This window comes from Oryx dammah, unplaced genomic scaffold (assembly GCF_014754425.2).
Source record: "Oryx dammah isolate SB20612 unplaced genomic scaffold, SCBI_Odam_1.1 HiC_scaffold_23, whole genome shotgun sequence".
In the NCBI taxonomy this organism is placed as follows: Eukaryota; Metazoa; Chordata; class Mammalia; order Artiodactyla; family Bovidae; genus Oryx; species Oryx dammah.
The window spans coordinates 86998743-87012189 of NW_024070207.1; the positions used below are offsets into that span (position 1 = coordinate 86998743).

The 13447-nt window shown below is 38.5% G+C and overlaps 1 protein-coding gene across 3 annotated transcripts in view; it reads left to right on the forward strand.

The window, feature by feature from the left end:
* The window catches only part of ZC4H2 (zinc finger C4H2-type containing), a 76596-nt gene that overhangs the window by 32818 nt on the left and 30331 nt on the right, over positions 1 to 13447 (forward strand). Inside the window, exon 1 of one of the 3 annotated variants that reach the window (XM_040266112.1) lies at positions 12914 to 13030. The exons of the other annotated variants lie outside the window; for them this stretch is intronic. The gene's annotated coding sequence lies outside the window, so the exon portion shown is untranslated. Of the gene's footprint in view, positions 1 to 12913; positions 13031 to 13447 lie in introns of those variants that run through there. 3 annotated transcript variants of the gene reach the window in all.

A 13447-nucleotide genomic window follows, 5' to 3' on the forward strand; every position in this document is an offset into this window, starting at 1 on the left:
TTTATTATTTGTAGACTTTTTGAAAGCAGCCATTCTGACTGGCCTGAGATGGTACCTCACTGTGGTTTTGATTTGCATTTCTCTGATAATGAGTGATGTTGAGCATTTTTTTCATGTGTTTGTTAGCCATCTGTTTATCTTCTTTGGAGAAATGTTTGTTTAGTTCTTTGGCCCATTTTTTGATTGGGTTGTTTATTTTTCTGGAATTGAGCTGCATGACATGCCTGTATATTTTTGAGATTAATTCTTTGTCAGTTGCTTTGTTTGCTATTATTTTCTCCCATTCTGAAGGCTGTCTTTTCACCTTGCTTATAGTTCCCTTCATTGTGCAAAAGCTTTTAAGTTTAATTAGGTCCCATTTGCTTATTTTTGCCTTTATTTCCATTACTTGGAGAGGTGGATCATAGAGGATCCTGCTGTGATTTATGTCAGAGAGTGTTTTGCCTATGTTCTCTAGGAGTTTTACAGTTTCTGGTCTTATGTTTAGATCTTTAATGCAATTGGAGTTTATTTTTGTGTATGGCATTAGAAAGTGTTCTAGTTTCATTCTTTTACAAGTGGTTGACCACTTTTCCCAGCACCACTTGTTAAAGAGATTGTAGTTTCTCCATTGTATATTCTTGCCTCCTTTGTCAAAGATAAGGTGTCCATAGGTGGTGGATTTATCTCTGGGCTTTCTATTTTGTTCTGTTGATCTATATTTCTGTCTTTGTGCCAGTATGATCTGTCTTGATGACTGTACCTTTGTAGTATACCCTGAAGTCAGGCAGCTTGATTCCTTCATGTCCATTCTTCTTTCTCAAGATTGCTTTGGCTATTCAAGGTTTTTTGTATTTCCATACAAATTGTGAAATTATTTGTTCTAGGTCTCTGAAAAATACCATTGGTAGCTTGATAGGGATTGCATTGAATCTATAGATTGCTTTGGGTAGTAAACTCATTTTCACTATATTGATTATTCCAGTACATGAACATGGTCTATTTCTCCATTTATTTGCATCCTCTTTGATTTCTTTCATTGGTATTTGTAGTTTTCTATATATAGGGCTTTTGTTTCTGTAGGTAGATTTATTCCTGAGTATTTTATACTTTTCATTGCAATGGTGCATGGAATTGTTTCCTTAATTTCTCTTTGTGTTTTCTCATGGTTAGTATATAGGAATGCAAGGGATTTATGTGTGTTAATTTTATATCCTGCAACTTTACTGTATTCTTTGAGTAGCTCTAGTAATTTTCTGGTGGAGTCTGTAGGGTTTTCTATGTAGAGGATCCTGTCATCTGCAAACAGTGAGAGTTTTACTTCTTGTTTTCCAATCTGGATTCCTTTTATTTCTTTTTATTCTCTGATTGCTGTGGCTAAAACTTGCAAAACTATGTTGAGTAGTAGTACTGAGCGTGGGCACCCTTGTCTTGTTCCTGACTTTAGGGGAAACGTTTTCAGTTTTTCACTATTGAGGATAATGTTTGCTGTGGGTTTGTCATATATAGCTTTTATTAAATTGAGGTATGTTCCTTTTATTCCTGCTTTCTGGAGGGTTTTTTTTTTTTTATCAAAAATGGATGTTGAAATTTGTTAAAGGTTTTCTCTGCATCTATTGAGATAATGGTTTTTATATTTCAGTTTGTTAATGTGGTGTATTACATTGATTGATTTGCATATATTTAAGAATCCTTGCATCCCTGGGATAAAGTCCATTTGGACATGATGTATGATCTTTTAATATGTTGTCGGATTCTGTTTGCTAGACTTTTGTTAAGGATTTTTGCACCTATTTTGCACTTATTTTTGCACCAATATCAGTGATATTGGCCTGTAGTTTTCGTTTTTTGTGGCATTTTTGTCAAGTTTTGGTATTAGGGTGATGGTGGCCTCATAGAATGAGTTTGGAAGTTGACCTTCCTCTGCAATTTTCTGGAAGAGTTTGATTAGGATAGGTGTTAGCTCTTCTCTCAATTTTTGGTAGAATTCAGCTGTGACGCTATCTGGTCCTGGGCTTTTTTTGATGTTAGATTTCTGATTACAGTTTTGATTTCTGTGCTTGTGATGGGTCTGTTAAGATTTTCTATTTCTTCCTGGTTCAGTTTTGGAAAGTTATACTTTTCTAAGAATTTCTCTATTTCTTCTAAGTTGTCCATTTTATTGGCATATAGTTGCTGATCATAGTCTCTTATGATCCTTTGTATTTCTCTGTTTGTTGTGATTTCTCCATTTTCATTTCTAATTTTGTTGACTCGATTCTTCTCCCTTTGTTGCTTGATGAGTCTGGCTAATGGTTTGGGAAGTTTATTTATCTTCTCAAAGAACCAGCTTTTAGCTTTGTTGATTTTTGCTATGGTCTCTTTTATTTTTTTGCATTTATTTCTGCCCTAATTTTTGTGATTTCTTTCCTTCTACTAACCCTGAGGTTCTTTTTTTAAATATAAACTTATTTGTTTTAATTGGAGGTTAATTACTTTACAATATTGTATTGGTTTTGCCATACATCAACATGAATCTGCCACAGGTACACACGTGTTCCCCATCCTGAACCCCCCTCCCTCCTCCCTCCCTGTACCATACCTCTGGGTCGTCTCAGTGCACCAGCCCCAAGCATCCAGTATCATAGGTTCTTCATTTCTTCCTTTTCTATTTGATTTAGGTGTGGTGGTTTTGGTGGTTTAGTCACTAAGTTGTGTCCGACTCTTGCGACCCCATGGGCTGTAGCCCACCAGGCTCCTCTGTCCATGGGACTTTCCAGGCAAGAGTACTGGAGTGGATTGCCATTTCCTTCTCCAGGGGATCTTCCCAACCCAGGAATCGAACCCAGGTCTCCTGCATTGCAGGCAGATTCTTTACCAACTGAGCTGTGAGTTAGGTTATTTATTTGACTTTTTTCTTGTTTCTTGAGTTAAGCCTGTATTCCTATGATCCTTCCCCTTAGCACTGCTTTTACAGCGTCCTGTAAGTTTTGGGTTGTGTTTTCATTTTCATTCATTTTTATGCACATTTTGATTTCTTTTTTTATTTCTTCTGTGATTTGTTATTCAGAGGTGTGTTGTTTAGCCTCCATAAGTTTGTATTTTTACTACCTTTTTCCCCCCCTCTGTGGTTGACATCTAATCTTACCACACTGTGATCAGAAAAGAGGCTTGGAATGATTTCAGTTTTCTTGAATTTACCAAGGCTAGATTTATGGCCCAGGATGTGGTCTATCCTGGAGAAGATTCCATTTGCACTTGAGAAAAAGGTGAAATACATTGTTTTGGGGTTAAATATCCTATAGATATCAATTATGTCTGACTGGTCCATTGTATCATTTAAAGTTTGTGTTTCCTTGCTAATTTTCTGTTTAGTTGATTTATCCATACATGTGAATGGGTTATTAACGTCTCCCACTATTACTGTTACCATTAATTTCCCCTTTCATACTTGTTAGCATTTGCCTTACATATTGTGGTACTCCTATGTTCGGTGCATATATATTTATAATTGTTATATCTTCCTCTTGGATTGATCCTTGATCATTATGTAGTGTCCTTCTTTGTCTCTTTTTCACGGCCTTTATTTCAAAGTCTATTTTATCTGATATGAGTATTGCTACTCCTGCTTCCTTTTGATCTCGTTTTGTGTGAATTATCTTTTCCCAAACCTTCACTTTCATTCTGTTTCTGTCCTTTATTTTGAGGTGGGTCTCTTGTAGACAGCATATATAGGGGTCTTGTTTTTGTATCCATTCAGCCAGTCTGTCTTTTGGTCGGGGCATTGAACCCATTTACATTTAAGGTAATTATTGATAAGTATGATCCCATTGCCATTTACTTTGTTATTTGGGGTTCAAGTTTATACACCTTTTCTGTATTTCCTGTCTAGAGAGGATCCTTTAGCATTTATTGGAGAGCTGGTTTGGTGGTGCTGAATTCTCTCAGCTTTTGCTTGTCTGTAAAGCTTTTGATTTCTCCTTCATATTTGAATGAGATCCTTGCTGGGTACAGTAATCTGGGTTGTAGGTTTTTCTCTTTCATCACTTTTAGTATATCCTGCCATTCCCTTCTAGCCTGAAGAGTTTCTATTGAAAGATCTGCTGTTATCCTTATGGGAATCCCCTGGTGTGTTATTTGTTGCCTTTCGCTTGCTGCTTTTAATATTTGCTCTTTGTGTTTGATATTTGTTAATTTGATTAATATGTTTCTTGGGGTGTTTTGCCTTGGGTTTATCCTGTTTGGGACTCTCTGGGTTTCTTGGACTTGGGGGGCTATTTCCTTCCCCATTTTATGGAATTTTCCCACTATCATCAACTCAAGTATTTTTTCATGGCCTTTCTTTTTGTCTTCTTCTTCTTCTGGGACTCCTATGATTCGAATGTTGGAACGTTTGACACTGTCCCAGAGATCTCTGAGGTTGTCCTCATTTCTTTTAATTCTTTTCCTTTTTTCCTCTCTGCTTCATTTATTTCCAACATTCTATCTTCCACCTCACTTATCCTATCTTCTGCCTCAGTTATTCTACTATTTGTTCCCTCCAGAGTGTTTTTTATCTCAGTTATTACATATTCATTATTGATTGACTCTTTTTTATTTCTTCTAGGTCCTTGTTAAACATGTCTTGCATCTTCTCAATCCTTGTCTCCAGACTATTTATCTGTAACTCCATTGTGTTTTCAAGATTTTGGATCATTTTTACTATCATTATTTTGAATTCTTTTTCAGATAGACTCCCTATCTCCTCCTATTTTGTTTGGTTTGGTGGGTATTTACCATGTTTCTTTACCTGATGGATATTCCTGTCCCTTTTCATCTATTTAGATTGATGTGTTTTGGGGTGGGCTTTCTGTATGCTGGAAGTTTGTGGTTCCTCTTTATTGTGGAGGTTCCTCCCTGTGGATGGGGTTAGACATGTGGATTGTCAAGGTTTCCTGGTTAGGGAAGCTTGTGTCGGTGTTCTGGTGGGTGGAGCTGGATGTCTTCTCTCTGGAGTGCAATGAAGTGTCCAGTAATGAGTTTTGAGGTGTCTTTGGGTTTGGTGTGACTTTGAGCAGCCTGTGCATTAATGCTCAGGTTTATGTTCCTTCATTGCTGGACAATTAGCATGGTATGTCTTGCTCTGGAACTTGTTGGCTCTTGGGTGGAGCTTTGTTTCAGTGTTGGTATGGAGGCTTTTGGATGAGCTCTTGTTAATTAATGTTCCCTGGAGTCAAGAGCTTTCTGGTGTTCTCAAGTTTTGGATTTAAGCCTCCTGCCTCTGGTTTTCAGTCTTATTCTTACAGTAGCCTCAAGACTTCTCCATCCATACCACACCGATGATAAAGCATCTAGGTTAATTGAGAAAAGATTCTCCACAATGAGGGACACCCAGAGAGGTTCGCTGTGTTACATGGAGAAGAGAAGAGGGAGGAGCGAGATAGAGGTGACCAGGAGGAGAAGAGAGGGCGTCAAAAGGGGAGAGCGCAATCTAGCCAGTAATCAATTCCCTATGTGCTCTCCACTGCCTGGGGCACCCAGAGAGGTTCACAAAGTTACATAGAGACAAGAAGAGGAAGGAAGGTGATAGAGATGACCAAGAGGAGAAGATAGGGAGTCAAAAGGAGAGAGACAGATCTACCAGTAATCAGTTCCCTAAGTGTTCTCCACAGCCCAGAATACTGAGATTCACAGTGTTGGGTAGAGAAGAGAAGGTGGAGGGAAGAGATGGAAGTGACCTTCATCTAGCTGCAGGGTTCATCCTAACAGCTTCGAGCCATCTGGGCAGATAAGAACTTGACATTCCCTCTTCTCACATCATGTATATCAGAGGTCCCTAAGTGCCAGATGCCAAGCCTGCACAGAGCTCACAGATGTGTCTTGTTCAAACCCAATCAGGCACAATAGTAACCGTCTGCACAAGTTGTCTCTCAACAGAAGGTCCTGATAAGGTGCAGACGAAGTTCTGCCAGACTGGAAGAACTCAAGAGGGGCCCTATCTTATTTTGAGTTTTAAGCCAGCTTTTTCACTTTCCTTTTTCACCTTCATCCAGAGATCTTTAGTTCCTCTTCTCTTTCTGCCATAAGGGGGTGTCATCTGCATATCTGAAGTTATTGATATTTCTCCCAGCAATCTCAATTCCAGCTTGTGCTTCATCCAACCCAGCATTTCACTTGATGTACTCTGGATATAAGTTAAATAAGTGGGGTGACAATATACAGCCTTGACATACTCCTCTCCTAATCTGGAAGCACTCCACTGTTCCATATCTGGTTCTGTTGCTCCTTCTCCTGCCTACAGTTTTCTCAGGAGGCAAGTAAGATGTTCTGGTACTCCCATCACTTGAAGAATTTTCCACAGTTTGTTGTGATTCACACAGTCAAAGGCTTTAGTATAGTCAATGAAGCAAAAGTAGATACTTTTTCTGGAATTCTCTTGCTTTCTATGATCCAATGGATGTTGGCAATTTGGTCTTGGTTCCTCTGCCTTTTCTAAATCCAGCTTGAACATCTGGAAGTTCTTGGTTCATGTACTGTTGAAGCCTCACTTGGAGAATTTTGCACATTATTTTGCTAGCATGTGAAGAGGTACATTAGATAATGACAAAAGTGCCTATCTGCCAGGAAGACCTAGCAGTCCTAAATGGGTATACACAATCAATAGAACTGTAAAATGTGTGAGACAAATCTGTTAGAACCAAAAGAGGAGAGAGACAAAGCCACAGTTATAGCTGAAGCCTTTAACGTACGTCTCTCACTTGACAGAACTAGACAGAAAATCAGCAAGGGTATAGAGCTCTTACAACATCATCAATGACAGAATCTAATTAACGTTTATAGAACACTCCACTCAAGAACAGGATATGCATACTTTTCAAGTGTTCATGGAACATATACCAATATAGATAGATGATATTCTGGGATATAAAAAAATTAACAAATTTAAAGAATGGAAATACAGAGTGTTTTCTCTGACATTAATAAATTCAAAATAGAAATCAGAAAAAAGTACCAAGGAAATCTATTAATATTTGAATTATATAAAAAACACTTCTAAAATAATGCATGTTTTAAAGATGAAGTCTCAAGGGAACTAAAAATACATGGAACTGAGTGAAAATGAAAGTGAAACATATCAAAATGTGTGGGATCCCACAAAAGCAGTGGTGAGAGGGAAATTTGAGCTCCAAATACTTACATTGCTGCTTGCTGCTTAAGTCGCTTCAGTTGTGTCCGACTCTGTGAGACCCCATAGATGGCAGCCCACCAGGCTCCCCCATTCCCGGGATTCTCCAGGCAAGAACACTGGAGTGGGTTGCCATTTCCTTCTCCAATGCATGAAAGTGAAAAGTGAAAGTGAAGTTGCTCAGTCGTGTCTGACTCTTCGTGACCCCATGGACTGCAGCCCACCAGGCTCCTCCATCCATGGGATTTTCCAGGCAAGAATACTGGAGTGGGGTGCCATCACCTTCTCCGAATTAGAACAGAGGAAATACTTCTAATTAACAATCTTAACTCCTGCTTCAAATAACTAGAAAAGAAGAGCAAAACAAACGTATGGCAGGCAGAATATAGGAAATAATACAAATAAGAGCAGATATCAATGATTCAAAACAGGAAGAAAACAATAGGGAAATCAATTAAACAGAAAGCTGATCATTTGAAAAATATGTAAAATTGAAAAACCTCTAGCAAAACTAACAGAAAAGAGAGAAGGCACAAATTATGGACATCAGGAATAAAACAGAAGCTATCACTATTAAACCCACAGACTTCAAAAGAATAGCAAGGGAATACTCTGAACAACTCTAGTTGTGTAAATTAAACAAGTTACATGAAATGGGCAAATTCTCAAAAAAACACTACCACAACTCATCCAATATAGAATAAATAACTTGAATAACCCTGAAACTATTAAGAAAATTAAATTTTTTTTTAAATTTAATTTTAAAACTCCCCAAACGAGAACTTCCATGCCCATTTTCTTTCACTGGAGAATTCTACTAAATGGTTAAACAGAATTAACCTCAACTCTTAACAGTCTCTCCAGAAAGCAGGATTGGAAAGAACACTTTTCTATTTATTTTATGTCTTAATTTTATGTCTTTTACATCTTAATTTTATGTCTTAATGTCCTGATACCAATTTCAGGTAAAGAGAGTACAAAGAAATTACAAACTAAAATCTTTCATGGTTATAGATGTAAAAATCATCATCAAAGTATTAACAAACAGAATTCAACTATATATAAAAAGAATTGACCCCATGACCAAAAGAGATTTATTCTAGAGATGCAAGGCTAGTTTGTTATTCAAAAATCAATCAATGTTACATATCATATTAAAAGGCTAAGGAAGAAAAATATGATTATGTCCAGAAATACAGATAAAACACTTGACAAAATTCAGCACATATTTATGATAAAATCTCTTTAAAAACTATGAGCAGAGGTGGGAATACTTTCTCAACTTGATAAAATACATCTGTGAATAGCCTTTGGTTAGCTAATATTACACTTCTGAAAAAATGAATGCTGTCCCACTTAGATCATGAGCAAAGCAAGGATGTCCACTCTCAGCACTGCTAGTCAATATAGCTCTAGAGGTTAGACGAGAAAGTAAATAAAAGACATACAAGATGGAAAGAGAAGTAAAACTGTTCTTGTTTTCAGATAACAGGATTTGTCATGTAGGAAATCCTGATAAGTCAAAAACAAAACAAACAAACTCCTAAGTCAAATAAGTGAGTCAACAAGATTGCAGAATTAAGATCAGCATTATACATAGCAATGTGCATGTGGAAACTATGTTTACAAAGTATGAAACAACTTACAAGTATTCAGAAGCATGAAATTCCTAAGTGTGACAAAGATTTAACAAAAAACTGTATAGCACTTTTTGCTGAAAACTACAAAATGCTAATAAAAGAAATCAAAGGAGATCTGAATAGAAGGACACTGTATCCAGGGTTTAGAAGATGAGTTAATATAATAAAGACACCAATCCTCCCAAATCAATATACAAATTTAACAAAATTCCCATCAAAATCCTAGAAAGATTTTTGGTCGATATAGACAAAATTATTCTAAAATTTATATGGCAAGGCAAAAGAACTAGAATAGCCAAAAGAATCTTGAGATATAAAAATAAAGTGGTAGAAATCACACTTCCTGATTTCAAAACGTATTACATAGCTACAGTGATTAAAACTGGGTGATATCAGCAAAGGGACAGACATATAGATAATTGGAACAAAATTGAGAAGCCAGAAATTGACCCATAGAAGTATAGCCAAGTGATTTTTGACAGGTGAAAAAGTAATCCAACAAAGGAAGGACAGTCTTTACAAAAAAACGGTGCTGAAGCCATTGCATTTCCATAAGCAGGATAGACCACTGCTAAGGGGTAACTGTAGTACCATCAAAGGCTGCAATAATACAGCTGTCCCTCCACTAAAGGATGGGCCAGTCTCCCCGCCCCTCAACCCCAAGAAAATAACTTTAGAAATAGCAGTAAATGTCTCTGCTTCCCTCTCATAACAGGAAGTCAGCCCTTCTGCTCCTTAGTTGGTGTCTGCAGCCCTTGGCATTTTTGCCACAGTGGACAATAGAAAAAGGCTCCAAATACCTTGGACTGTGGCTTCCCTGGCCTCATACCCAAAGGATAAAGTTGCCATTTTGCTGGTGACAGTCCTTCTCCCCAAGGAGAGAAAATACCATGGTGCTTTGAGGAAACCTTTGTGCCTTTGATTTTCCATATCCAGGCAGCACTTTAACTGTGACCCCACCAGGTGAAAACCTTTGGTTTATTTTTATTTAATCTCGTATTGCAGTGTATCCTGCCCAACAATTTGGGGTTGTCTATAAGCAATATTGGACATGTATGGAAGACATGGATGGGGGAGGGAGGATTAGATAAAAGGCACTCACCCAAGCAGGGAAATGTATACTATGTTGATTTATACAAAGTATCAATGAGAGAGACCTCTCACCCCTGATTTCTCACCCCTGATTTTAGTACTAATTGCTAGTATCTTAACTGAATAGATTACAAATTAGGAAGGCTTGAGCCAGCCCTATAAAATGCCATTATTCTTATGCTAATGATTATTATAATCTTAGTGAAGTGAAGTCGCTCAGTCGTGTCCGACTCTTTGCAACCCCATGGACTACAGCCCACCAGGCTCCTCCATCCATGGGATTCTCCAGGCAAGAGTACTGGAGTGGGTTGCCATTTTCTTCTCCAGGGGATCTTCCTGACCCAGGGATTGAACCCAGGTCTCCCACATTGTAGGCAGACACTTTACCATCTGGGCCACCAGGCAGTAAGTGGCATTAAACTTTGCTGCTCATGCTAGTACATGTGTGCACATGCATACACATACATTATGAATACATTTTACCCACTGTAGGCTCTTTATAACAAAGTTTAAACCACTATAGTAAAGGAGATAACCATAACAGAAGAGATGGGCAGTGTGGGCAGGGAGAGGTACTATTTGTTGAGTGCCCACCATGTGCCATATACTCTGCTTGGGGACTTTTCCTGTCTTAGCTCATTTAACCCTTACCATGCAAGCTGTGAAACGTAAGTGCTATTATTATTCCTGTTTTACCTATGAGGAGACCAGGGTTAAGAGAAGTGAAATGAGATAATCAGATTATGTCACTCTCCTGCTGCTTAAAGTTCTATAACAATTGCCCCTTCTCTGGAAGATAAATGTACTAACTCCTTATCTCTGTCCCCAGGCTGTATTCTGGCAACTTCCCTACTTTCATCTCAGACACCTTCTTCCCCTATACACACACCTCTTGCAGTAGATGTTCCAGATAGACTGACCTTTTTTCAGTTCCTCTAATGTGTCATATCCTTTTCACTTCCAGGGCCATTGCTAATAGTACTCTCTCTGCCTGAAATGCTCTACTCAGTGTCTGTCTGTTACCCACCGGCTACCTCCTACATATTCTCCAGGTCTTAGCTTAGATGTCACATTCTCAAGTTCTCAAGGGAGCTTGCCCTGACTGCCCCCTTGACTATGGTACACCTCAGGATTTGTTGGAACCCTTTGGTGTGTCCTTCCATTCCAATCTGCATCTCATCCATATTATTCATCACTTTTTTTTACACGTGTTCAGAGTCTATTTTCCTCATTAGAGGAAGCTTCTTCTCCACAGACTGTCCTGTTCTCTGCTCTATCTCTAGCAGCTAGTACAGTGGCTGGCATGTGATAGATGTTGCATAAGTATTTGTTGAATGAATGTATCATTAAGCCCTCTATAATTGGTACAGAATCAGTGCACAATGAATACAATTAAACTATAGATATAGTTGTTATTCATTTTGTCTAAGGGCAAATAGCTAGTCAGAGGCAGAATTAGGAATTATTCTCTATCTGAATCTAAAGCCAATGTTCCTTTCATAATATGGTTCTGCACAAGTGGGTTCTAGGCCCAGCACTGCCACAGACTGGCTGTATGAATCAGAGTGAGGCACTGTATCACTCTGAATCTCAGTTATCCCTTTCGTAAGTTGAGGTAGGGATAAGTGAAATATAGACTGCTCTATATATCATCTCAGTTCAGTTCAGTCGCTCAGTCATGTCCGACACTTTGCGACCCAATGGACTACAGCACACCAGGCTTCCCTGTCCATCACCAGCTCCTGGAGTTTGCTCAAACATGTTTCTCGAGTCAGTGATGACATCCAACCATCTCATCTTCTGTGGTCCCCTTTTCCTCCTGCCTTCAATCTTTCCCAGAATCAGGGGCTTTTCCACGAGTCAATTCTTTGTATCAGGTGGCCAAAGATTTGTAGCTTCAGCTTCTGTTCTTCCAATGAACATTCAAGATTGATTTCCTTCAGGATTGACTGGTTTGATCTCCTTGAAGCCCAAGGGACTCTCAAGAGTCTTCTCCAATACTACAATTCAAAAGCATCGATTCTTTGGCATTCAGCTTTCTTTATGGACCAACTCTCACTTCATACGTGACTACTGGAAAAACTATAGCTTTGACTAGACAGACCTTTGTTGACAAAGTAATGTCTCCACATTTTAATATGCAGTCTAGGTTTGTCATAGCTTTTCTTCCAAGGAGCAAGCACCTTTTAATCTCATGGCTGCAGTCACCATCTGCAGTGATTTTGGAACCTAAGAAAATAAAGTCTGTCACTGTTTCCATTATTTCCCAATCTATTGCCATGAAGTGTTGGGGCCAGATGCCATGATCTTTATGTTTTGAATGTTGAATTTTAAGCCAGCTTTCTCATACTCCTCTTTCACTTTCATCAAGAGGCTCTTTAGTTCCTCTTTGCTTTCTGACAAAAGGGTGGAGTCATCTACATATCTGAGGTTATTGATATTTCTCCCAGCAATCCTGATTCCAGCTTGTGCTTCCTCAGTCTGGCATTTTGCATGATGTACTCTGCATATAACTTAAATAAGCAGAGTAACAATATACAGCCTTGACGTACTCCTTTCCCAATTTGGAAGCAGTCCATTGCTGCATATCTGGCTCTAACTGTTATTTCTTGATCTGCATACAGGTTTCTCAGGAGGCAAGAAAGGTGGTCTGGTATTTCCATCTCTTAAAGAATATTTCAGTTTGTTGTGATCCACATAGCCAAAGGCTTTAGTGTAGTCAATGCAGCAAAAGTAAATTGTTTTTGTCTTTTTCAGAATTCTTTTGCTTTTTCTATGATCCAGTGGATATTGGCTATTTGATCTCTGGTTCCTCTGCCATTTATAAATCTGGCTTGTACATCTGGAAATACTTGGTTCACGTACTATTGAAGCCTTGCTTGGAGAATTTTGAGTATTACTTTGCTAGTACGTGAGATGATTGCAATTGTGCAGTAGTCTGAACATTCTTTGGCATTGCCTTTCTTTGGGATTGGAATGAAAACTGACCTTTTCCAGTCCTGTGGAAACTGCTGAGTTTTCCAAATTTGCTGGCATATTGAGTGTAGCACTTTCTCAGCATCCTCTTTTAGGATTTGAAATAGCTCAGCTGGAATTCCGTCACCTCCACTGCCTTTGTTCATAGTGATGCTTCCTCAGGCCCACTTAACTTCACACTCAAGGAGTCTGGCTCTAGGTAAGTGATCACACCATCGTGATTATCTGGGTCACTAAAATATTTTTTGTATAGTTTTCTGTGTGTTCTTGCCACCTTTTCTTAATTTCTTCTGCTTCTGTTAGGTCCATACCATTTCTGTCCTTTATTATGCCCATCTTTGCATAAAATGTTCCCTTGGTATCTCTAATTTTCTAGAAGAGATCTCTAGTCTTTCCCCTTCTGTTGTTTTCCTCTATTTCTTTGCATTGATCACTGAGGAAGGCTTTCTTATCTCTCCTTGCTATTCTTTGGAACTCTGCATTCAGATGGATATATCTTTCTTTTTCTCCTTTGCCTTTTGCTTCTCTTCTCTTCTCTCTCTCTCTCTCTCTCTCTCTCTCTCTCTCTCTCTCTCTTTTGACAATTTGTAGGGCCTTCTCAGACAACCTTTTTGCG